The 27019-nt window shown below is 35.2% G+C and overlaps 1 protein-coding gene across 10 annotated transcripts in view; it reads left to right on the plus strand.

The window, feature by feature from the left end:
* Nucleotides 1-16023, plus strand: part of LOC306659680 (uncharacterized protein) — a 118466-nt gene extending 102443 nt beyond the window's left edge. For 5 of the 10 annotated variants that reach the window (XR_013763372.1, XR_013763373.1, XR_013763375.1 and 2 more), the window contains 4 exons: nucleotides 2957-3104; nucleotides 3886-3977; nucleotides 6466-6636; nucleotides 15888-16023. The gene's annotated coding sequence lies outside the window, so the exon portion shown is untranslated. Of the gene's footprint in view, nucleotides 1-2956; nucleotides 3105-3885; nucleotides 3978-4468; nucleotides 5305-6459; nucleotides 6637-9040; nucleotides 9094-15887 lie in introns of those variants that run through there. The other 5 variants (XR_013763374.1, XR_013763376.1, XR_013763378.1 and 2 more) reach the window with 4 other exon arrangements.
* Nucleotides 16024-27019: the final 10996 nt, after the last annotated feature.

A 27019-nucleotide genomic window follows, 5' to 3' on the forward strand; every position in this document is an offset into this window, starting at 1 on the left:
TAGAAAACATGCTTTGAGAAGTTAAGGATACTTTTTTTTTTTTTTTTTTAATTTGAATTTAGTTAAGTGCTGGATCTGGAATTCAAATCCAAGTCTTTTAATTTTGGAAACAATCTATCATTATAGAGGTAGATGAGCAATAGCCAGAGACTGTCCTATTTATAGTATGAGACAGGGCACCATGTACTTCTGAATATTAAGAAACAGTGTTATTAGAGTTGTAAAGAGACAGATTCATCATGTCTTTTTGGGGAGATTCAGAAAGTATAAAACTCTCACTCCTAAGAAGATTTAAATAAAATTTTATATCTTTATGCATAAAAACTTTATCCCTAAAAGTTCTGACAATATATCTGTAGAGATAGGTGTTTAAATGCTTAAATGCATATGAAAGTTTACATTAAAAGTTTCCCATTAGTATTGTTTGCTAATATAGTTCATATTAGATATTTTCATGTCTGAAACAATTCTTTTTTTTTTTTTTTTACTGGCTGGAATGATAAGAGGATTTCAGAAATTGAAAACACCTTTATAGTTATCTGAAAAGGATAATATGCAATAGTAATGAGTATACCTAGCACTCAGATCTTGGCTTCAAATCACCATCTGCTACTCAGAAGAACCAGGGATCATGGGAGAAATGATTACTGTATATCTGGGGCATGGAAAGTACCTGGTGAATACACTATCAGAAAGTAAGGAACTACTTAAAAACTTTGAAGGGAAGGTTACAAAAGCATTGGAACTGTCCTGAAAAAATTCTGACAATGAAAATTTAAACACTTAGAACTTCAACTTCAAAATGGATTATGCTGATAATGGATTATAGCATACTGAATGAAAAATAATAAAATAAACCATGAATCCACAGAGGTGTTTCCCCTAAAATAAAGAGGTGTAGGAGCAAAGAAACCTCTTCTTTAGAGAATAATGTTATATAATGAATAAAAATTGATAGAAGTAGAAATGGTCATTTTCATCTAAAATATACTAATTATATCAGGCAAAGATCATAAACAGATACCAAAAGCATTGGGTCATATGCTTGTTGAGAAATCATATATTCACACCATTTTCATGTAATAAGTATTATTTATGAATTAAAAAATAAAACAGCCATAGCTATTTTGTAATGTAATATGACAAACACTACATTGACATTAAAGGTAATGGGAAACACTGGCATCCTTTTCCTCCTAATGTCAAGCAAGGCAAAGAATCACCTATTGTAGCATTCTGGCCCAAAGTCTTTAAAGTGAAATTAATCATGAGATAACACCAAACAAAATGATCTTTTTTCTAAAAAAATTTTTTTGGTTGTAGTAGGTATAATGCCTTTATTTTATTTATTTATTTTTATGTAGTGGCTGAGGATTGAACCCAGTACCTCACATGTGTGAGGCAAGCGCTCCACCACTGAGCTACAACCCCAGGCCCCAAAATGATCTTATAAGGCATTCGACAAACCAGTTAGTCTGGATTCTTCAGAAAGGTTGATGTTATAAATGTCAGAGGGAGAGAATGAAAGAGAGAGAGGAAGAAGGAAAGGAGAGATAGAAAGAAAAGATCACTTTCTTAGATTAAAGGGGAATAGAAACAATTATTGCTTGGGGCATAGCAAAAAATGTAATGAGGGAAGTAATTGGGCACATCTGAATATTTTCTCAGTATCATAAAGTACTATTCAAAAGTGTGGTCCTGAAGTCAGTGCCAATTGCCTTTTTATTGATCTCTTTTATTGATCTGAAAGATAATAAGTACAGAAATTGAAAGTAAATAATTAAAAACTTCTGGAGCAATTTGCTATTGTGGTGTATAGGTACTTGCTCATTTTTTTAGTTATTTTATTTAATTTTATTTCTAATTGATTGCAAATGAGGAATACTAATCTTTCTCCACAGATAATTGGAGAAATGATTTATTAACTAATATCATTATATCAAGATTTTATTTCTTGAGCGTGATAATGAAATTATGACTATGTTTCCTGTTTCCTAGGAAATACAAGCTGGAGTATTTTATAGTTAGAGATGAATGTTATGATATATGTAGGATATTTTGAAGTGACTCAGCAAAAAAAAGGTGGAGGTGGGGCTATGTTTGTGTAGCCATACAGCATATGTGGCAATGTTAATAACTGATGCATAGAGGTAAAGGGAATTGGCATTCATTGTATTGTTGTTACTATTTTTATGAAAGCTGGATAATTTTCACAATAGATGGATAGGAGAAAAGATATACTGAGACAAAAGAACTTTTGCACAGACCCTTACATTTTTACAATTCTCAAAATATAACTCACTTTTAGTGATATATTTCTCGTAGTTTATAAAATCATGGTCTTGTTTCCAGGTTGTGTATTTTTAAATGAATAATAAGCCTTATAAAGTCAATATAAACTAAATATTCTAACACAAGGTATATTGTACAAGTAATCTCAGAAACGTATTCAGGGGCTACAAGAACAAACAAACTATGATCTAGACATAATGGTGTTTGGAGAAAAAGAAATCAAGAAAACTTTAAAGTAGTTTCTGTAGCTGCTTTGTTTCTGATATAAGTTGCTGTTGAATCTGAAGTTACTTTATTTTATTATGATCACTTTAAAAATCATAGTCCTCTCCATTAATCTTTATATAGTACTTTCATATTATAATTTGCTTCATAGCTGGTTTCTCCCAACCTTCCTATAAGGTAAATTAGAATAATTTTTACTAGTATGGAATAGAGAGGTTGAATGACTTGTTCTGTCATGCTGAGAGCTAATTATATAGGCAGAATTTAAAGGTAATGGCTTTAAATACCTTTCAAATACTAATGGAAAAATATCACCTTTTCAAATCAAACCCTGTTTTTTCCAAAACAAAATAGTCATGATACTCCTGACTTTATTTCCTCTTCTGATTCTCATTGTTTAAAAATCAAATTCAATGCATATTATAAAATTATTATTTAGGACATTCTATTCTGTGTCATGCACGTTGGACATCAAGTTGCACAAGACAATGACCTTGTCCTTCAGTTGATCATGGAGTGAAAAATGAGACAGATGTATGAAAAGTTACGTGGTCTGAGAAAAAGTTTGGGTGGAGTCCCCAACTGAGGTGAGCCAAATACCTCCAGATTTTACAGTTATATTTGTCAAGATTGTTTTTAAGAGTTATGAGTGATTATTGGAGAAATACAAATACCTTACTGAAGGACTAACTACAAGGGCTCTCAATTGATTTGTGTTTGACTCAACTTTCTTTTTTTTTCCCCCCACATTTTAAAAATTGGCACATTATAGTTTTACATACTGATGGAATTTGTTGTTACATATTTTTACATGGCACACAATACACAATATAACAATATAATTAGAGTTTTGGAAGCACACATGAAGGGAGTAAAAACCTAAAAGATTAAACAAAACAGGTGTAATTGCAATGCTGCATATCATAGTGGTGCTATTCAGCGTTCAGTTGATGTGACATGATACCTGACAATGTCAATTTAGAGGAGGAAAGATTTATTTTGATTCACAGTGTCAGAAGTATCAGTCCACCATTACTTGGTCCTATTGCTTTGAACCTGTGGCATCTCACTGCATCATGGGCAGTAGGAGTGTGTGGTGGAGGATTCTCACCTCATGTCAGCCAGGAGGTAGAGTGAGAGAAAGGTGTGGGGGTCCCAATATTCCTTCAAGGGCACATCCCTAATGATGTAAGTTCTTTCCACTGCAACTTTCATTCTAAAGACTCCACCAGCTCTCACCAGTGCCACAGGCTGGTGACCAAGCCTTTAACACAAGAACCTTTGGGGGACATTTCAGATCCAAACTACTTCAGGTATGATCATATCTTCATGTTGGTAAAATATGTTTTTTCTATCTCTTCATCATAGTGCTGCTATCTGAGAAGAGCAGTTCCCTTTCCTGATTGGCCTGTCTTGTTTCTCTTGTGATCTCTTCAGCTTGTGTTGAATCTTGGTGCAAGGTCGACATTTTCTCTCCTTTTCTGACCTTTCACTAACAGTGACTAAATTTACACATTGCATACTCAACTAAGTAAATGCTATTTCTGGCATGTATTAGATTAATGTGATTTGCATTCTCTTTAAGAAATTCAATAAACAAAAAATAGCTTTACACCAAAAAAGGTACATTAAAGGTAGCTATCTAGCTATCTAGCTGTTTTTGGATAGGAGTGTATGATATAGATTCTGGTGCATTGTGAGTTTTCAAAAATACTTCTTGAATAAATAGTAGACTTTTCTAGTAGGTGTGGTTGTCATTTGAGTTTGAGTGAAAAGTTACATGATAGCAAGAAAGCATGTTCTATTTGCAAAATAAAAAAGTTAGCAAGAATTTATTGCATAATACTATTTCCAGAGTTATAACTTGTTATTTTTATACTGCAAGCATTTAAAAATAATTTAAAATGCTAGTATTTGTTTGTTTGTTTATTTATTTATTTATTTATTTGCAGTGCTGGGGATTGAACCCACGGCCTTGTGCATGTAAGACAAGCACTCTACCAACTGAGCTATATCCCCAACCCTAAATGCTGGTATTTATTGAAGAGTAACACAACTGTTTTTAGGAAGATAATTTATGATGTCCACCCATTCATCTAGTCCTCTACTTTGTTTTGTTTTGTGGGCCATTTTCCCTATTATTTTGTGTGGTTAAGCTGTCTTTTGCTACCTTCATTCAAACATGTATGGTTAAGGGCATTAGTAAAGAAAAAATATTTTATTTTTTCCTTTTTTAAAACTGAGACTATGTTTCAGAAGCTAAAATCTTGTGTACCTGGCCACATTTTTATTTTATTTTATTTTTTATAATTTTGCTTTTGGTTGATGAATAGAATGTCAATATTTCCACTGCTGTTTGATCACTGAAAAAATATTACAGAAGGTTGTGAGAGGACAATTCAAAGAAATGTTAATTGTCAGAACATTCATGATTATACTCAGGGATTTGCTAATTTTTGGAAAGAACAGTTAACCAATTATGCAAAAAATACACAGAAATTGTACATCTGCTAAATTTTTTTAATATTGTAATTATTTTCTGTTGCAATAGTGATTTATTACATCTATATTTTCCTTAAGAATCACTTTGTGGCAACAGCTGTTCATCCTGATACCAGGCTATGTCAAAATGGTTGCTGACTTAAAAGGTCTTGCAATACACTTTATTATATACCTAATGAGAAGTGACATGTTACTAGTGAGAAATTGGGCTCTGCATCTAAACATCTTCTGGATTTGTGCTTGGATAGACCTGCTGAACTAATGCGACCTCACCATGAACCACAAGTATAGCATTTTCCCCAAATACAGCACTACCATGTTAATTCACATACACTTTACACTTGGAAATCAAATTCTGACAGCAATGAAAATAAGTATATAAAGACAATGCAAGAAGTAATAGTAAGGATAACCAAGCATAATTCAAAAAGTCTTTATCTTATTGTTTTAATGTTGTCTGTCCAGTGGTCTGGCTCTAACTATGGGAAAAATTTAGAGTTGATAAGACCTGTACACGCCACATTTGTCTCCCAGGTATCTTGAGATAGCAAGATGTTTAATAATGGAAGGTGTGGTTTGTTTTCTGTGTATTCAGGTTTTAAACAAAGCTACAGGCATTTAACCAACCATGATTAGTCTGGTCTGACAGGTTGACTAAATGATTTCCCAGAAGGTTGGTTTGGTTGGACTAAATTCTTTCTGAAAGTGATTTTCTTTAACATGGTTAAGTAATGTCAATAAAATGATTCTAAAAGCAGCTTATCTTTGTGTGAGCTAGAGAAGGTCAAGATGAAGTGCGAGAGAAACCCTCCCACACAGCCACTATTCACTTTCAGTGAGGATTCTCCTATGGCACTGGATTCAATGTGTTGCAATAGCCAAAATGTTGTAGGGCAGCCAAGAAGTCCTGTAACAGGCTATAGAAAAGATAAAAAATTGACATCATCTTCCTTGAAAAAGAATAAGAGTTTTTCAGGAGAGATGTGGATGGAGGAATGCTTTTTCCTTAAAGGTGTGATGCATGCAGAACGAACAGTATGTATATGAGTGATCTCAGGCTTTAAAATTAGATTGAGTGAAAAAAAAATTAATAATGAATCTTTTGGCTAATTTAACTTTGATATTAAGTGATATGTTTCTGTTTCACTGGTGTCAATGAATAATTTGCATAAAAACTCTGCACTCATTCAATGTGTCATCACACCTTGCCCAGAAGAGTAAAATGCCTCATTTTTTCTAAGTGAACAATAATGTAGATTAGGGAATAGGCAATTGATTTGTTGAAAATATAAAATCTATTCAACTCATTACAAACGCAGGGGAAGAAACACAAGGTCCATTGAGCCATCTAGAGTAGGTAGTCCTTTGTTTCAATAATTATTGAAGAATAATGGAAATGTAATGAAACTAATCTTTATATCTTTTATGTGAATTTTACAGAATTAGTCATGCATAATTGCTTCTCTACCCTGAGAGGTGAAGGAGACTATACTTTGCCCCTGAACAGAAAATCACATGAAGCATGTTCTAGCTTCAGCCATAATTCTGAGTGAAGGGAGAAGAACTGGCATTCACCAGTATTCTCAGTATACATCCTACAATGTCTTCCTCATTCAAGTGAGAGGCTTTACTTCAATGATTGTGCATTGACTTTTACCAAGAATGTGACTTTCTTTTTGTGGAAATATTATAGGAAATAATAACTATGCATTATTGTGTGATGGTTTCATGCATATGTTTGTTTCTCATTTGCATTTTTAAATTTTTTTCTTTAGTGGTATATTTAAGAGATTTTTGCATGTTGAAAAATTTCTCTACAATAGAGTGAGAAAAATTTGCTAAAATTCTGATTGCCTTATGTGGTCATTGTTTTATCTTAGGGCTGTTTGTAGATACTTCGAGTGAAATGTTTAAAAGGGCTAGACAGCAAGTATACAGCAAGTATACAGAACTCTGAAATACTGTTGGGAAAAAAATAAATATAAATTCCATTTTTCAATTGAAAATTTTGGCTTAAATACCTTATTCTAATCCTTTCCTACTATGTGTCTGTTTTTTTTTTTCTTCCTTTATACCACTCATCAGTCCAGACTGCTTACCATTTTATATTTTTGTGTGTTTTTCTCATAGTTTTATACACTTTCAGGAATATTCTCCATTTCAGGAAATCTAAAAGAGGAGATTATCCTACAAAGATTCTATGCTTCTATGTACTACAAACTTTGCTAGGCCTTTAAATTGCACTGAAACCCAGATTGAGCTGTACTGTGATTTCTCTATCAAAAATAAAACAATCCAGGGCATTTTGTATTTTCCCCAAATAAAGCACACTTGACACACCTGACAGGCATTAGTGTGAAGTGTGAAAATTTTTTATTTCTGAATTTTGAGACAGAGTCTTACTAAGTTGCTTAGGGACCTCACTAAATTACTGAGGCTGGCTTTGAACTTGTGATCCTCCTGCGTTAGTCTCTCAAGCTGCTGAGATTACAGGCATACACCATAGCACCTGACCCCAGCCCTTTTTATTATAATTGTTTTTTATTTTGAGATAGGATCTCGCTAAATTACTTAAGATCTTGCTATATTGCTAAGGCCTGCCTTGAGCTTGCAATCCTCCTGCCTCATCTTCTGGAGTTCCTGGGATTATAAGACATGCACCACCATACCCAGCTGAAGTGCAAAAATTTTTTTGAATAATTCATAGGAGAAACTGAGGAAGAATTCCACACCACACATACCACAAACATTCCTCCTGCAAGCACTCACTAGGCATCTCTTTCCCTCTTCCAGTTACTGTATTTCCCTCACCTTCAATCTTTCTCTAGTGACCTAAAGCATCTTTATTTCCTTCAACATTCCTGTGCATGTAGCTAGATCCCAGGTCTGCAAATTTTGCAGCTCACTCTTCAAGCAGATTTATCAAAACACTTTCTGAACAAATGATGGGCTCTCCTTAAAGTGATCTCTCTCCAGTTGCTAAGAAAAACAAGAATTTCCTGCATATTGTTTTCATGGTATAGAGATAGTATGTCTTTCTTTTACTAGTCTGTGTGCACTATAAAGGCAGAAAAAGGTGGCATTCATCTTCACAACACATTTTCCTACTAATGTGTCCCCATCTCAGCAAAGGCCACTCAATCATCCAAGTAAGATATCTTTGATTCTTCCCTGGTTCACATTCCAATTTGTAAGCAGGTTATAATTATTTTACCTTCAAGATACTCTCTTCATTCCTATTGCTACTTTTCTATTATGATTATAATAGGTTTCTACTGGTTTCTCTGCCTCTCCTATTGTCACTTCTCTGTTCTTCACACTGCATTGTTACTTGCTGTCTTTTGTAAGCTCCATACATCACCTGAATTAGAAAAGTAGAGGCGATCTCACTGTGTTCAGAAAAAGTGTCTTCTGAAGCACTTTGCATAGTATCTCAGAACCAGAGCAATTCTAAGCTTGTATACCTCTTTTTTGCATGTGTCTTTCCTTCCATACACTGCACATCCTAGGCACGAAGCAACATTTATTCCAAGTTCCTTGGACCTAACATGCACGCAGATACCTTCTGGACTTCACTCATTCTGTGCTTTATGCCTAGATTATTTTTATTCCTAAAGTCTCTACCTCTGGTTCTGCATCAGCCTTCAAAGTCTAGCACAAATGCCAACTTTTCTTTGAGACCTGCCTGCTCTTGCTCCTTACATGTAGAATTAATTGAATCTTCCTCTTCACACATGTGTGTGGTACATTTCTGTATTAGAATACTTAGCTCACTAAATTATGCCTTTAATTATTTGCCTAAGTTTTTTTCCCCACCAGATAAGAGAGTATGAAGTAGGATATATTTATCTTTTTTTTTTTGCTTTTATTTTTTTTTTTATTTTATTGTAAACAAATGGGATACATGTTGCCTCTCTGTTTGTATCTTAAAATTGTTATTGCTACCTTGCTGCCTAGCACATATTAATTGATATGTACATTCATCCATTTGTTCATTAATAATATGTTTTGGACTCTTAAGGATTTGGAGCTACAATTTAAACTCACAACTATGAAAATTGTCCTGTAATAAAAGTGAGAGTATCCTGAGCATTTATACTGGGGGACTTAGCAAGGTTTGAGTGCTGCTGAGTTGAGAAAGGAAAACTAAGCATATTTGAACCAAAGAGTAGAAGTTGAATAAGAGTTAAATAAAAGCAATGAAGTACCTGGGTGAAGAGCATTTTAAGTAAGGGGAGTAAGAGCATGTACCCTGGAAGGATGGCGCTTCCTTATATAAGATGTGGAAGAAGATTAACATCCATGGAGTACAGACAATGAGGGAATATGGTAAGAGAAACAATGGCGAGAGAGAAGAGCTATGATGGCCAATGGGTTTTAAAAACTCATAAAAGAGATTCAACACATGAATGGAAACCCCATTCAGGGTTTTAACAGGGGATCACATAATCAAACTTACATTTCAAAAATATCATTCTGGCTTTAAAATGAAGAACAGAATGGATAGAGGCAAGAGGGAGGGCAGAAAAACCAGGCAAGATATGGTAGAGGTAGAAAGAAGTGGATGTATTTCAGGAGGCAAAAATCATCCAGATTGGTTTAATTTAGTTAAAAGGAATAGCGGAGGGGTATTATGAATGATGCTCAATAATGTAGCATGTGCAAATTAATGAGATGAGATATGATACAATGAGATAGAAAACAAAGAATAGAGTGAAGTTATGGGTGTAGTGATAGGATAGGTTGTGGCAGATTTTGAATTTACTGTAGTTTAGAGGCATCTTTTAAATATCCCAGAAGAGACTATTTAAATAGGTACTCAGAGAAATGGTTACTGCTTGAGATAAAAATTGGTAAAAATCTTGCAGAGTAATATCATCATCATGAAGGAAACATCTAGCAAGAGTATTGTACTTAAAGAGCAAAGGACTCATATCAAGACAAACTTTAATGTGTGGGTGGAGAAGAATGGTTGTATAAAGGAACAAAGTAGTAGTGATCTAATTTATTAAACTTATTTTGAAATTATGGAAGCTGAGGGCAAGGAAATCTTTACAAAATAGATACAGGGTAGAGGAGTGAGCGTGAACAGTATCAAAGAGATATATAGTAAGACACTTTAAAAAACCTCTTAGATTTAGCCACATGAAGGCCATTGGATCAAAAAGTAATTGGAAGAAAATAAAATGTTGGCTGGAACTATAGAAAAGTCTTTTCAGATATTTTGTTGTGAAGAAAAGAAAAATGCAGTAGTTGCTTGAAGGCATGAGACATCAATAAAGGATTTTGCATTCATTGCTCTTTGTATTTATTTTATGGAAGAGAACAGCCCATTTATTTGCAGACAGAAAGAAACCAGTTAAGAACTAATGCCAAGGGCTGGGGTTGTAGCTCAGTGGTAGAGTGCTTTCCTAGCGTTCAATTCTCACCACATATTAAAAAAATTAAAGGTTCATTGACAGCTAAAAAATTTTTAAAAGCTAATGCCAATTATTTTCAAACTATTTAAAATAATTGAAGAGGAGAAAATTCTTCCAAACTCATTTTATGAGGGGAGCATTATTCCCATACCCAAACTGAATAAGGTCACACATACATAAAAGAAATGTACAGACCAATATTCCTGATGAAAAAAGTTGCAAAAATCCTCAACAAAATGCTGGCAAGCCAAATTCAACACACATTGAAAAGATCACTCACTGTGACCAAGTGTGATTCATTTCTGTGGTGCAAAGATGATTCAACATATGCAAATTTTAAAATGTGATATACCACATTAAAGAATCACAGAAACTATAAGATCTTTTCAATACATGCAGAAAAAGGCATTTGATAAAATTAAATATCCTTTTATGATAAAAACTCAACAAACTAGTTCTAGTCAAAAAGTACCTCAACACAATAAAGGTCACATATGACAAACCCATAGCTAATATCATAATGGGAAGAAATTGTTGGTTCTCTTCTCTGATTTGAAACAAAACGATGGTGTCCATTTTCACTGCTTTTATTTAACATAGCAGTTGAAGTACTAGACATAGTAGGTAGAGAAAGAAATAAAGGGCATTCAAATTGGGGGAAAAAAGGAAGTCAATAGTCCTTGTTTGTAGATGATATGCTCTCATTTATAGAAAATTCTAAAGAATTCTCTAAAATACTATTGAAACTAAAAATAAATTCAGTAACATTCCAGCATGTAAAATTATCACACAAAAAATCAGTAGCATTCTGTATGCTAATAGTAATCTGACATGTAAATCAAGAAAGCTATCCCATTTATAATAGTTACAATTTTTTTAAATACCTAGGAATAAATATAAACAAAAAGAAGAGATCTCTACAATGAAAACCAAAAACATTGAAGAAAGAAATTGAAAAGTCTACAAATAAATGGAAATATATCCCATTTTATGGATTGGAAGAATTAATACTTTTTAAATATCCACACTACCCAAAATGATCTATAGATTCAATGTGATTCCTATTAACATATTAATGTCAATTTTCACTGAATTAGGAAAAGAATCTTGAAATTCATTTGAAACCATAAAAGACCCCAAGAAATCCTAAGCAAAAAGAACAAAGCAGGAGGTAGCACATTACTAGATCTCAAAATAAATTACAAAGTTACAGTGATCATAGAACAGCATTAGCATAAAAAAGACATACAAATCAGTAGAACAGAATAAAATGCCCTGAAATAACCCCACACATCAGGATACTCAATGGAGAAACAGCAGTTTCTTCAATAAATGGTGCTGGTAAAACTGGATATCCACATGTAGATGACCGAAGTTAGACCCCTCTCTCTCACCAATTACAAATATCAACTCAAAATGGATGAAAGAGTTAAATATAAGATTTGAAACTACTAAAGGATTAGAAGAAAACATAGGGGAAATGTTTTAGGACATGGACTTGAGAAAGATTTAGGATATGATCCAAATGCACAGGCAACAAAACCAAAATAGATAAATGGTACAACAACAAACTAAAAATTATCTATACAGCAATGGAGACTAACAACATAGTAGAGAGACAGCCCATACAATGGAAGAAAGTATTTGCCAGTTCTACATTTGACAATGAATAATATTCAGAATTTATAAGGAATAATAACAACTCAACAAAACAAAACAAGACAAAATAAAACACCCCAAATAAACCAATTAAAAAATAAGTTAATTATCCAATTCTTCATTATTATTCAATTACCCAAATGTCTTTTCAAAAGAAGACATTCAAATGAACAATACATACATGAAAAACATGTTCAGTATCATCAATCATTAGGAAATAGCAAATCAAAACCACAATGAGATGAGTGGGAATCACTACTATCAAAAAGACAAAAAAACGACAAAATGCTGGTGAGGATTTGGAGAAAGGGGAGCTCTAGTGCACTGTTGATAGGGGTGTAAATTCACACAGCCATGTGGAGAGCCATGTGGAAACTCTACAAAAACAAAAATAAAACTACCACAGGATCCAGCATATACCCAAAGAGGATGAAACTAACATGTCAAAAAGAGAACTGCAGTTTTATGTTTATCACAGGACTATTCTCAACAGATAGGATATGGAATCAACTGAATGTCCATCAACAGATGAGTGGATAAAGAAAATGTGGTGTATATACAGAACGCAATAGTATTCAGCTACACAAAACACACAAGATCCGGTCATTCACGACAGCATGGTTGGATCTAGAGGACATTATCATAAGTGAAATAAATCAAGCATAGAAAGACAAACATCACTTATACATAACATCACTTAAAAGTGAAATCTAAGCATATTGATCTCATAGAAGTAGAGAACAGAATAATGGTTATCAGAAACTCTGAAGAAAAGTAGAGATGAAGAAGGGGAAAAGTGTTGCCACCCGCAGCAACAATCTCGCGGTAATTTATCGGAGGTGGACTGGAACTGAACTACTTCTATTATCTTTATCTGGGCTACTTCCTTGCTTGTTTGCTTGTTTGCTAGTTTATAGAGGAAGAAAGGCTTTGCTTACTTTTAGTTTTAGAGGAAGAGAGGCTTTGAGAGGAAGAAAGAATTTGCTTAGAGGAAAAGAGACTTTGCTTAATTTTAGAGAACGTTACTCTTTCAGAGAGGCTATGCTTATCAAAGGTCTACTGCTTCTTAAAGGTGGGTCGCTTCTTGGAGGTGCGGTGTGAGGCTTGCAGCATGCGGCCTACGTCCTACAACCTGCGACCTAGAGTTGTGCGCTTTAGTCCTCCATCCTTCGAACTATCAGAGGTGCTGCTTATCTGAGGTGCTTCCTATAGGTGTGTGTCTTATATACCGAAGGCAGCCAATCAGTTTAGGATTAAGCAGCACGGTTGGAGCATGTGCCAGGGTACCAATCAAGAAAGAAGGAGAAACATCTGTTGATCACTAGCGCAGAGGTGACATTAACTAATCAGGCAAAAGTAAATCACACTGTGTTAACACTAATTATGCTCCACCTCTTGGCCCAACGCCAGCCGCCATCCTAGGGCTACCTAAACATGTCTCTACAGAAAAGTAGACCAACGGTACCATATTATCATTTGATAAGAGGATTGAGTTCTGGTCTCCTGTGGCACACCAAGGTGAACACAATTGCTAATAATACATTTTATATCTCAAGATAGTTAGAAGATATAGTTAGAAATGAGAAAAGTGTAAAGTGGTAGATATGCTAATTACCCTGAGTAAAACCCTGACCAATAGGTACATGAATTAAAACATCATATGGTACCTCAAAAATATGTATAAATATTATATGTCAATAAATTAAAGAGGTTAGAGGTTATTAGATTAAAATAAGGTATACTCTAAGATCCTGAGAAATTTGGAGGGAAAGGTCTGATGAAAACCGAGGTGGGAAATAAACTAGATTTAGTCTCAATCTTTCTATGACTGGAACACTTGACTTTTACTTCATTGTTTAGTTGGGATGGATGTCAGTACCAACATTTTTGTTTATTTATTTATTTTGATTCATTGTACACAAATGGGGTACAACTGTTGTTTCTCTGCTTGTACATGAAGTAGAGTTGCACCATTTGTGTAATCATACATGTACATAGAGTAATGATGTTTGTCTCATTCTGTTATTTTTCCTTCCCTCCACCCCCTCCCATCCCTGTTTTTCCTCTATACAATCCAACCTTCCTCCATCGTTGCTCCTCCCAAACCCCCACCATTATGTATCATCATCCGATTATCAGAGAGATCATTCAGCCTTTGATTGGCTTATCTCACTTAGCATGACATTCTCCAACTGCATCCATTTATCTGTGAATACCACAATTTTATTCTTCTTTATGGCTGAGTAATATTCTATTATGTATATATACCACAGTCTCTTTATCCATTCATCAATTGAAGGATATCTAGGTTGGTTCCATAATCTAGCTATTGTGAATTGAGCAGCTATGAACATTGATGTGGCTGCATCACTGTAGTATGCTGATTTTAAGTCCTTTGGGTATAGGCCAAGGAATGGGATAGCTGGGTTAAATGGTGGTTCCATTCCAAGTTTTCTAAGGAATCTCCACACTGCTTTCCAGAGTGGCTGCACTAACCAACATTTAAAATCTGATTATATCATGCCTTGGATTTTGACAAGTCCAGTAGCTTTCTACTACATATACAGCTCAGGTTCCTAGGCTCCAGAAACTGCAGATGTATAGTCCATGATGGCAGAGTTTACACTAGCTAAAGTTAACCATGGTTTCAATGCCTAAGAGTAAATGAACTTGAATCTTCAAATAGGCTCCAGTATCATTTTGTATTTTCAATCCATTGTATTGCCTCACTTAAAAGCCAGTAGTGTGTCTTTTGGCATAAACTATATATGCATAAAATCAAATAAGGTATATTCACATTAGTTATGCACACTTGATGGTCCACACCATATTTAATGATAAAACATAACTTTGTAGAGTGTTTACACTAATGCAAATCCATATTCAGCAGCAATCTTCAGCCTATTTCTCACATTATGCTGTGGAAACCAAATAGGCTTTATTCTTTGGGTACACTCCAAGGTAAGCATCTCTTTATTTCAGAGGACATTTTCTTCTATTGTGATTAGCAAAGCATTGATCAAAATTTAAAAATCACAAAAGCAATAAATACCCATTTGGAAAATACAGGAAATTATGAAAAGTAAGTTAAAATCTCCTTCTCTAAAAATCCACATATAACCATGTAAAATATTTCGTTACGTGTATTTTTCCAGCCTTATGTGTGTATTACCCATTTACTCTATCTAAACATATGTGTGTGTATGTATGTGTGTATACAGAGAGAGAGACAGACACAAAGAGCAAAGTCACAGTAGGAACTAATATACATATAATTTTGTTCTCTACTTTTTTCTCCAAGTATAAAATGCTTAAAGGGAATTTTTCAATGAATGATTTAAGGCATCATTTCAATAGTTGCATAATGTTCTATCATGAATAGGTGGCATCATTATCTAACCATTTCAGGACATTTAGGATAATTTCAAAATTTTTCTAGAATAAATATAATAAGAGGAATAAGTACACAGAATAATTTATTCATATTTCTCATAATTTCAGTGGGCTACATACACAGAACCATAATTGCTAGGAGGTTGTGTGTGTACATACCTTCAAGGAAAACCAGACCAACTCATAAGTCACAAGCAGCTTTCCCACACAAGTATTTCAGCATTCTTGTTCACATTAGGAACTTCTACTTCCCTTGTCATATTTTCTAAGTGTTTTAGTTAGCCTTTTTGCTGCTGTAACTGAAAGACATGACAAGAACAATTCTAGAGAAGGAAAAGTTTATTTGGGGCTCATGGTTTCAGAGGTCTCAGTTCATAGCTGGCGTCTTTCCTCAAGGCTTGAGGTGAGGCTGAACATCTTGGCAGAAGAGTGTGGCAGAGGAGAACAGCTCACGTGCTGATCAGAAAGCAGAGAGACTCCACTCGCCAGATACAAAAGATATACCCCAAAGGCACACCCTAGTGACCCACCTCATTTGATAAGACCCAATCTGCCCTCAGTTATCACTCAGTTATGGGGTTGATTCACTGATGGGGTTAAGGATCTCATAACCCAGTTATTTTACCTTTAAGCATTTTTGCAATGCCTCACACATGAGCTTTTGGAGATACTGTACTTCCAAACCATAACACTAAGTTTGCTGATTTTCTGCTCATGTTTCTCTTAAGGCGTTAGCAATTATATTGATTTACATAAATATTTTATGAAGTATTTTTTACTACTTGTCATAGCAATCTGCCATTTACCTTTTGAATGTTAAAAATATTTTTAATTATGATTTTTCATTTCATTTTGTTTGTTAAATATTCTCTACCCAATGATCAGAAAATATTTTCTTAATTTCCTGTCAATTTTTATTAGAGTAACTATTTCATACTGAACTCTTTAAAATAGATTTTGTTTTTTTTTGTTGTTGTAACATAGGAACTCTTATTTTCTCAGATCCCAAGCGTGGTAAAATATTTCTAATGGTTTCCTGGTCATGGAGTCAACAAATCATATCATATAACTTAAATTGCATATTAGCTACTTGAATCTACAAGTAGCACTAATATTTTGCTTAAAATCAGTACAGAATGCAGAATTCAGCTTCTGAAATAGCTTCAAGATTGCACAAAGGCTAAATCTTCCATGATTTTCATCAAATTTATTTTAAAATGATATGGTCATTCACTGCTATTCATAGAATGCACCATTTTCCTTGCTCTTTCTTCTGAAGTATCACTTTTCCTTTTTCTTTTTTTTTTTTTTTTTAATAATTCTTGATCTACTTTCCTCTCTCCAGTAGTATCCTAAATCTTACCTTTGCATCTTTTGTTGCCTCCATATTCTTTTGTGGTATCTAAGTTACTACTTTTAACAAATACTAAATTCTTTCTAAAACTAATGCTAATAAACTTTTTTCTTTTCCTATTCATTTTAAAGATTAATGTTCAAAGAATGATTCATGGAACTCCTTATCATTCACACACATCAAAAACAGGGTAAAACAATTTTGAATGTTGTAGCCACATCTTCCAGGATTATTTATTTATTTTGCAAATTATATCAGTGTCTCTGAGTCTCACCCCATCTAAGAGAAGTCTATCACACAGTATGTGATATGAAGTGAAAAAAGAAAAGCCCCCATCTTTCTTGACTGTAAAATAAATGCCTTCGAGTTCCACCATGATGCTGAGGCATACTTGCAAAAAATGAGCTTTTGCCACTGGAGACCACCAGGAGGACAATTTCTAAGAAATGGTTACCCTCTGCATCTGTGTTATTATACTACACAGAACAAAAAAACCATTGCTCAGCTCAGAAGTTTTGATTTAGCCGCAAATGCCATAAAGCAACAAGACACCAATTGCCTACTTTTCAATAAGTTATTGCTCAGGAAGCCTTTCACAAACATTCATATGAACTGTCTATGCATAAAGCATACATTTTAAAGGGGGGTATTTACATTGCTATTCTCAAATGAAGTGATTTCATTATGCTTGCCACACTAAACGCACACATTCTGAAGTGTTTGCATAAAAGCTTTGGTTTGAAAATGTAACTGGTCGTGTGGAAGTGATTCTGATATTTAAAAGTCTGTCAAGGTGGGTAGCATATGACAATTTGCTGTTGTAACATATCCAAAATACTTTGCTGGGTAAGGGGACCAAAGAAGCCATGGTGAGGAGCCCAAACTATTTTGCTGTATCATTCTGGAGAAAACAATTTATGCTTCTGGGAGACTGTTCAACATTTCCTTAAGTGCTCTTAGTTCTAAATTAAATCTATGCTGCCTGGGCAAAGCTGCCTCTGTGTCACTTATTTTCACCCCTTGGATTGACAGACATTATTCTCTCTCTCTTTCTAGCTTCAGTGGAGTTTGAGAAAGGTGCAGACAGAATCCTTATCTAACCTGTCACAACTGTGCCTCATGGCCCTCAAACAAATGGTGAGGCTGAAAGCAGAACATAGATAAGGAAAGGCCTTCTAAAATGATTATTGAAGGAGATTGGCCAAGAAAGCTAGCCAGATTTCTCATAACTTAACCTTCCACTCCATGTTCAACAAGAAGAATCCATCCTGTTAATGGTTTGACATTGTAAGTTACCTAGTACATTTCCATTCATCTCTAACTAAAGGAGTATGTAGAGATTAAAATATTTTCAGGAAACCTTTTTGTTCGCCTCGATGCTTATATAGTTTTCATTGCAATTATAAATCTTCTAAGAATTGCACAACCGAGGTAAAATAGCTTTTTTCCATCACAGGGTGAAAGTTATAGAGGCCCTGCAACTTTACAGTATGTATAAGCTGAGGCTAGAGAGCTGATCATTTTCAAAGACAATTCATCTCTGGGTAATTGGCAGCTGTAGGAGAGTTTTGAGACATCTGTCTTTTATTTTACAGTTATACCTGATGTAGATTTACCAGGTCAAAATGTGAAGAAGCAGAAATTCTTCTCTGACCATTCAGAGGCTGGAATGGCACCACCTGCCCTCTCTGTAACTGCTCCACAGAGACAGAGTCTCAGAGCTGTCTGCCCCCTTACTTGTTGAAAAATGATTTTAGTTAAGGAGGAAAAGAAGCCTTGTTTGCCAAGGGGCATTGTGGTCCAATGTGTGTTTATTCCTTTTAATTTAATTTCTTTTGTCCTTTTAGAAGGTCTGTGAATGCTTCAGGGATATGGAGGTGGCTTAACTATGGGTGATATTTGTCATAACAAAGTATTCTTTCTGGAGACCCTTTCATCACTTGTTTGACTGCTTCCAAAAGCAAAGTGATAAGAGGAAGAAGACAAAGGAAGCAGTCCATGTATCTGTGAAGATTCAGCATAGCTCTGTTAACTCTTTCAGGAGTTACCCATGCAGCTGAGGAATATCTGCCTTTTCATGTCTCTTTCATTTACTGCTTCTTTTCAAATTCCCATTCCAGACGGTTGTAATACTATACTTTTCTAGTGGGAGTCTGGAAGGATTAGGAGAGATCTCAGTTTTTTAAACTGCTCCAAGGAGCTAAACCTGCCTCATAGTGGTGGAAGGTGAAAGAGAACCAGGTGAGAGACAAAGACACTGTGAGCATTCTATATTGTCCTTAAATCAGAAGGATTCCTCCACCTCTCTCACTTTCCTTTAAGAGTTTTCTTTAAGGTTTTGCTTAAACTCTGAAGAAAGCAAGTGAAAAACAAAATCACAAAACTCACCAATACAAAGAACTAGTATGTAAAGGTCAATTGATCACTGGGCTGGATGCTGTTGTGGGGCTTGTATGTGTGTATACAGAGGTGTGGCTAATAGTGGTTTTGGTGTGGGGAGCACAGTGCACATCTCTATCACCCAAAGAGCCACGTCCAGTTGCACATTCTAACCCCAGATCTAGACCACGAATCCTGATAATGTTTATTTATTTATGAGACAGATGGAAAATGAGTGAGAGAATGGGAGTGTGCAGGACTAGGTACAGGGAGCACAGTGGGGTACAAAGTGACATGTGATCAAGAAGACAAAATCAAAGGACTGGTAAGTATTCCATGGGGCTCCTACTCTTTGTTTAGAAAGGGGAATTGGATAGGTGAATGGATTGTCCGTGATCCATGGAATGGGGCACTGAACTAAAAGAAAGATATTGGCATATATATATGTATATATATGATTGTGAAAATACAGAGAATCATGAGACAACTATTTAATTGTAAGAAGAAAAGCAATTATAGTGAAAGCTACTTTGGTTTTCCAATATCTCTGCAATATATTGTTGGAAAAGGAAATCAGGAAGGGGAAGCAATTATCTGGAAGTACAACTTCTCTAGATCGGCCTCTTCCTGACAGGAAGGGCCATGGTGTCACTGGACCCAGCGGTACCTGGTGAATATTGATCTGAGAAAGTCATGCATAATGAGTAAAAGCACCACCGGTCATCTTTGCTTAGGCTTTCCTCTGTCTGGGGGCACATGCCCTGACCTGGTGCCCTTTTGATTGTTGGCATAAATTACTCAACAAACATACTTTGAAGTTCTTTGTGTCTCTTAGAAGACAATAAAATAAGAAAGTTGCAGTTATTGTTTTGAGATGTATCTATGGTCCCTTAGTGAACAGTGAAATTATCATTTTCCTGGATCTTAAGTACCATTAAAAATAAATACAATAATAATTTGTAATGTAATAAGAATAGAAAATAAGAAAATCATATGTGCTAAGTATTACTTCGAGAAAATGCCCAGTTTTATGAGCATGTGTGTCAATTATGTGAAACAGATTTCTGTCAACATGTCTTCAAAAATGCCAGAACTTGGATTAATAGACAATATCATTGTAGAATTTGATGAAGCGGGAAGCTACCCAAAACTGTTGCTGGAAAACAGAAGATTTGAATTCTAGCTACGGTAATACTACTAAATAACTCAGTGACTAAGTCAATTCACTCTCCTCTACTTAGGGTACTTAATTCGATGATCTCCAAGACCCCGTCTAGCTCTCAAGTTCTGACCTAATCTTACCTTTAACCGAGTAGCTGGCATGGTGAGGAGAGAAGTGCTCAGAGGTTGAGGGTCTGAAGCAGCCTTTGTCTTGTCCAGATGTGACTCTTTCACTGTGCTTAGCCAGGAGAGGAAGAAAGCCGCAGCCTCCAATTTTATTTCCATAGAGGAACAGGAAGACTAATAATATTCTCTTTATGGATTTTTAAAAATCTTTCCATTGAGAACCCCAAGGCTTTACATTGATTTTTGTATCTGGCTAATAAAACTCTTGGTAGCCAGAGCCCAATATATTCTTAGTGTTTTATTTTTTATTTTTTTCACTCTTACCTCGCTGTCACTCACCGAGGTTGAATCAGCAGGCTATTAGTTTGCTCAATGTGTAATCTCAAGTCCCACGGAACAAGGGCTCACAGCCACTAGACTTTCTGACTGTGGAATTTGCTTTTCATTTTTATTCATAGAGCACTGTCAGCTGTGCCTTTAATACTGAAGTGAAAACATAACTGTCTGGTAATGAATTTGAAATCTCTTAAGGAGAACATACTTTAATGCATCTTGCTGGTGTTGGAAGAATTCATCATCCTATATTGAAAATGTATCAAGTTCTTATTTTAGATTATGTTTATGATATTTAAAATGGTGGTCATTACACTTTGTCTCTAGATCAAGTGATTAGGATTTATTTTAATATTTCATATCTGTTTTCTTTTGAAAAAAAAAAAGATACTTAGTCTTCAGAAGTGGGGAATGGATGAACAGCAGGAAGAAAAAAATGATTATCAGCAGGACAAGAAATACTGTGCCAGTGCCCTTTTAAAGATGCAGTGGGAGGCAATTCTTTTGTTACCATTTTAATGTTCCTTAAATGGAGTTTTTGTATGCTAATGGAAACAAATCCTAGTCCCTATCCCTTAATTGAGCCTCTACCATGCAAAATCTACAGTGTGAGGACACAGTTGGATATATGTTCTTGAAAGAGCTTTGCTTTGGGAGGAAATTTATTTCTACATGTAAAAAGCTTAGAATTTTATATATTTTGGCACTTTGATTCCCTTCATTCATCTTGACACTTAACCCAGGTATCAAAAGTTATCAACTAAAATCATGAACCACATATACATGTACCCATCATATCCAAGGAAATTCTGCATTTAATGTTGAAGTATTCAGAGGAGGAAAACATAACAGCTTGCTCTTTCCAGAACATTGTCCAATTATGTTTTGCTTTTTTTTTGGCCCAAGTTAGACAATTTCTTTCTGAAAAAAAAAAAAAGAAAAATTGACCATTTCTCCATACTTAGCAATTTCCCATGCAAACATTTGTGATATATTATGGACAAGCAGATCGTGTGGTCAGTAAATGTTTGGCCACAGTTGAAAAAGTATAGATCCAAATTTCACCAAATCAATGTTTTGATTAATTATTTCAATAAAATTCTTTTTATCTAGGAGCATATTGGATTCTAGCCTTTGAGTCTGGCTCCAGAAACAATAATAAAAAAATGATTATAAGATCCTGCCCTGGAATAACAGACTATTAGTAGCAGGACAATAAAAAAAATAAAACAGCAGGTCTTTGGCTCTACAGGTCTAGATTTACTCTTATGAATACAGTGTATTTATGTCCACAGTACTTTTCAATGTGTTGTATCTACCAGTTCATACATGGAACTACTCTTCCCCCTCGCATGTAGAAAACTTGAAACATAGTGCTTTGCCTGATAAAAAAGTTTAAATGGTATACCTGGTAGGTTTTCCACAAGTTATGCAGCTACAAATAAAGAAAATCCCAATTACTTTCAAAACGTCCTCTCCTTCTATTAGATTAGAAAACCACTAATAGTTTTTGAACATGATTATCTAATATATTATTCAGGCCTTGCTTAGAAATACATTGAAATCATTACCTGACTTTTAAGAAAAAGGAGTTCTTTTTCCAATTAAAAATAAACCCACTGGCACACCCTAGCTCTTATTTCTTTTGCCTAGAAATGCTCATTTGACTTTCAGATTAGGGCATAAAGGATATCAACCAGAGAAAAATGATGTCCCTGGAGGTGATATTTGAAAAAGTTGGTTTGGGCAATACTTAGCCACAAAATTAACCTTTTTGTTTTCATAATAGGGTCAACAAAATAACCAACTAATACATACCGCATAGCACCTAGCATCCTATTTTGTTTTCCAGAGATCATTAATTTTCTTTGGAATAGCGACAAACAAAATACAGAAAATGAGAATCTCATAAAACATATTGTGTTATAATGAAAGTTCACAGATGTTACTTCTGGAAATTCTATGCTAACTTAACACAATTTGTCACACATCAGCAAGTTTCCATTCAAGTGAACTGTGAGATCATAAGATCTGAATTGTTTGTAGACATGTTAAACCTCAGCTCAGTAATCAATCTTTTGCAATTGGAAGACACTAGAAATAAATTTTAGCTTTGAAGTGTTGGTCCTAAAAAGGTAAAGAAAAACAAAAGGATTAATATATTTTGTCGTACTCATAGGATGCTGATGGAATTTCAAGACTTTGTCTACACGTACAGCTTCCTTGAGGCGCTTTCTTTCACTAATGATACCTGACCTTGAATATGTGGTTGTTTCCCATCATTTGATGTTTCTGTGTCAAATGCAAAGAATCAGAGAAAAATACAATAATACAATACAAGCAATCTTGTCTATTTCTTTGCCAAAACAGGTAGTTTACAAAATGTATTTTGGAGATAATTTCTTGGTTTGGAATGACACAAACTTATTTCGGGTTCTAAAGACGGGAACATGTGTGAGGAGATTGATAGGGCACTAAATAAGTGTAAGGCTGTTTTGGTGTTCAGGATTCAGCTTTGTTCCTGCAGACAGATGCCTCTATAAGATCAATGACTATACCATACAATTCTTGAGCTTGCTTTCTATTTTCATAACAGTATGGTTCATGTCTATGGCCTAAAGATATAGTGCAATTTTGTGATCTCACACTTGATGGAATAACACTGGAACAGCTCTATTAGGTTTTGTTAAAATTTTTTGGAATCTTAGAATAATATAATATTTCAATATGACATTACAGGCACACAAGAAATTACAAATCATCCCATCAATCACTGAACACACTTTAATGGCCTTTTGAACAAGCATCAAAATAAAATTCGTAACCAAGGAAATTCAGTGAATTTTATTTTGAAACTCTGATTATTTTAAGAGTCAAAATTTAAAATGAAGGACATTTGAAAAATAAATACTTGAATCATTTAAGATCCAAAATTGTTGAATGAAATCAAGTTCTGAAGAGATACTTAGACAAATATTTATGTTTAAAATTATATTAGTTATATGCATTTAAAAATATGCAGTAAGGTTTATCCTGTAGGTTTCTTCCTTGATATTATTACTCTATTGATGAAGTGATACAAAATAAATCATAAAATTTCTTCATAATTTTTTTATTATATTTTATATTTTTTCTTTTTGTCTTCTATTAACGTTCTATTAATGAACAGTTTGAGTACAGCAAGGCTGCTTCACTCCAAACATTAGTTGTGATGTGTTTTTTATAATATAATGTTGATTTGATTCACTTTCCTTATTTTAAAATCAATTAAAATCATATTAATGATTTATACAAGTATAAGGAAAATGTAAAATTATATAATATATTATCTTCCCCAAAGCCTTAAGTAGTTTTGCAGTTAACCAGTGCAGTTTACAAACACGCATGGATGAAAAATTAAATGTCATTGTATTCTTCTCTCTCTTATAAAATGTGCTGCCCTATGGTCTGGTAGCAACTTTCAATAATATAAAGAAAGGCAAAGGAAAGCATTTGGCTTCCTATGAGATGAGTCCTCTGTCTCAGGAACACTTGAGCAGAATCTTGGTAATTTTCTAGAAGCCATTTGTTATTGAAGACTGCTGATAAGGTAGAAGAGAAGTCCTTCCGTTTCTAAATTTCCATGATCATTTCAAACTCCAGAGTTCCTTTTGCAGTAATGGTAATCTCCTACTAGTGGTCTAGCAAAGTAGTCAGTGACTGAGAATAAATGGAAATAGGAAACTTTGGCACTCCACAGGTCAGTGTGGCCTTTTAATGGGGCATTACTTTTTTTGGATGTCTCTGTAAACAAATAACAAAACACCAGAAAAAAAAAAAAAGTGTACCACAGATAAAGGAAATTCATTGTGTCAAGTAGCAAGAAGTTTGTGGATGGTTTTTTCTGGTTGGTTTAGCAGCCAAGAACTCACTACAGTTCATATCCCTCTGTCTTTCTGTGTTGTGACCCACAGTGCGACACAGTTGTCTTCCTGGTCAGAAGAAAACTACACCATCTTTGAGCAAAATTCCTCATACTACACTGTCAAAGACAGGTAGAAAACTTGGAAGCTGACGTGGGGTGGCGAGTGACAAAGCTTCTATTCCTGCAGATATCCTTTATCAGGGAGAAAAATGTTTCTCGGTGCCCTCCGGGACATAGTCAGTACTAGCTTCCAGGAAAACAGAAATTAAGTATATCAAAATTCTAGCGTCTTTACCCTCAGAGCTTTAGGGCAGTGACATTGAGGCAGAAATGGCTGGAAATAGCTATTGAGTGGGGGACAAATGTGTCTTTGACAAATGACTAGAGCACCGCTGCTCTCACTAAAGGGATTCTCAGCATGTTTCCTGATCAGAAACCGATGGCTTCCATCTATGTAATTGAAAATATTCCTGCTTTTGTTATTACTGATGATAAATATACAAGACTAAGAGCATGGAGGTTAGAGAGGCGATTGTCAGAACAAACATTCAGGTGGACCTGGAATTAGTAACATGTAACAGTATCTTCTGTTTACGTAGTTCCTAGATCAGTAAGTTCCTAGTCAGAATCATGCTTCAGTTTGTTCTGATGATTTCCCCATTCACTGTCCAGTCAGTAGGTGATGGGGCAGCGAGGGGCAGGGGAGGCGTTCCAACATCTAGAGGCTGATTCACAATCAGCCACCCCTCTGAGCTTTAACTCCCACATTGCTCTTCAAGTCTCTGTGTCTCCTTTCTCCTCCTTCCTCCCTCTGTGGGTTAGTAAAAGACCAGTGTGCAAAAACCACCTGCCAGAGATTATTAGAGAGAAGGAGGAGGAGAAGAACAAGAAGGAAGCTGAGAAGTGTTGACAGTGGGATTTTGGAAGCTGGACCCTGGCCTTTTCCTTCCTTTCCCTTCAGGAACCTGTACGCTGTATATCCGATGGGTGACAGAAGAAAACTAGTGCCAGTGGGTGAAGCTGGGACAGACAGATGCCAACTTACTAACCCAGGCAGAAGAGCAGGGCAGGAAGTACAGCTGCAGATGACTGAGTGAGGTGGGGGCTTATTTCCAGGACACAGGCAGGTTCTGCATATGTTCTAGCATAAGGAAACTGGCAGGCCTAGAGGAGAAGAGGGATGGATGGTGTGGGATCAACTTGGTAGCTGTGACATAGAGTCTTACTGTTTCTCTCTGGGGTGCAGGACCTTCTAACTATTAAGTGTGTCTTGGGGAGATTTTTAGACAATCTCCCATCGACCTTTCACGACCCTCAGGGATGGTCACCATCCACCAGGAAAAAGTTATTAAAAGACAAAACAAAACAAACAACGAACAACAAAGAAACCCCAGTGCTCTTCAAAGATTGCACTGGAGAGGCCACTTGAAGGACCTGTCTTTGACAAAAGGCCTATGGAACTCCATCACTACCTGAGTGTGGTCCCTGCTTCTCCTCTTGGGCAGGAACCATATTTCCTGTGGTGGTTCATAGAATAGATTGTTTCCAGTTTGGCTGCTAGCCCTTTATCTTACTCCAACTTATTTTTATACATGAAACAACTCCCTGATATTTAAAATAAATAGCAGGATTTTGGAGCAGGCCATCAGGTCTGTGCACAATGCCTGATGGAGGAAAAAAAAATTGTCCTGAAATTGCAGTCAAGTTGGTTTCTGAGATAAAGCATCTGTGTCAGTTAACTTCTACTACTGTGGCAAAATACCTGAGATAACTTAAAAGAAAGAAAGTTTTTTTTTGCTTATGGTTTCAGAGGTTTCCGTCCATGGTCCCTTGGCCTTGTTGTTTACACCTGTGTCTGCACAGTAAATACATCATGGTGGGAGTGCAGGTTGAAGGAGGCTACTCACCTTATGGTAGCTAGTAAGTTAAAAGAGAGAGAGAGAGAGAGAGAGAGAGAGAGAGAGAGAGAGAGAGAGAGAGAGAGAGAAGAGGAAGGGACTGGAGTTCTAATATTCCTTCAAGGGCACACCACCAGTAACCTAACTTTCTTTCAATAGGTTCTACTTCCTAAAGGCAACATAGGCTTTAAGGCTTTGAACATTGAAGACCTAGGCCTTTAGTGGACATTTAAGATCTAAACTACAGCACCATCTATGCTGGAATTACATTATTAATTCCTATAACTGATTATTGCTACTTTTATTTACTAATCAGAATGGAACTATTTAAATATTTTAACAGTTAAGACTGCCATAACAGTGTGTACTGGTT

This window comes from Sciurus vulgaris, assembly GCF_902686455.1.
Source record: "Sciurus vulgaris genome assembly, chromosome: 4".
NCBI lineage: Eukaryota > Metazoa > Chordata > Mammalia > Rodentia > Sciuridae > Sciurus > Sciurus vulgaris.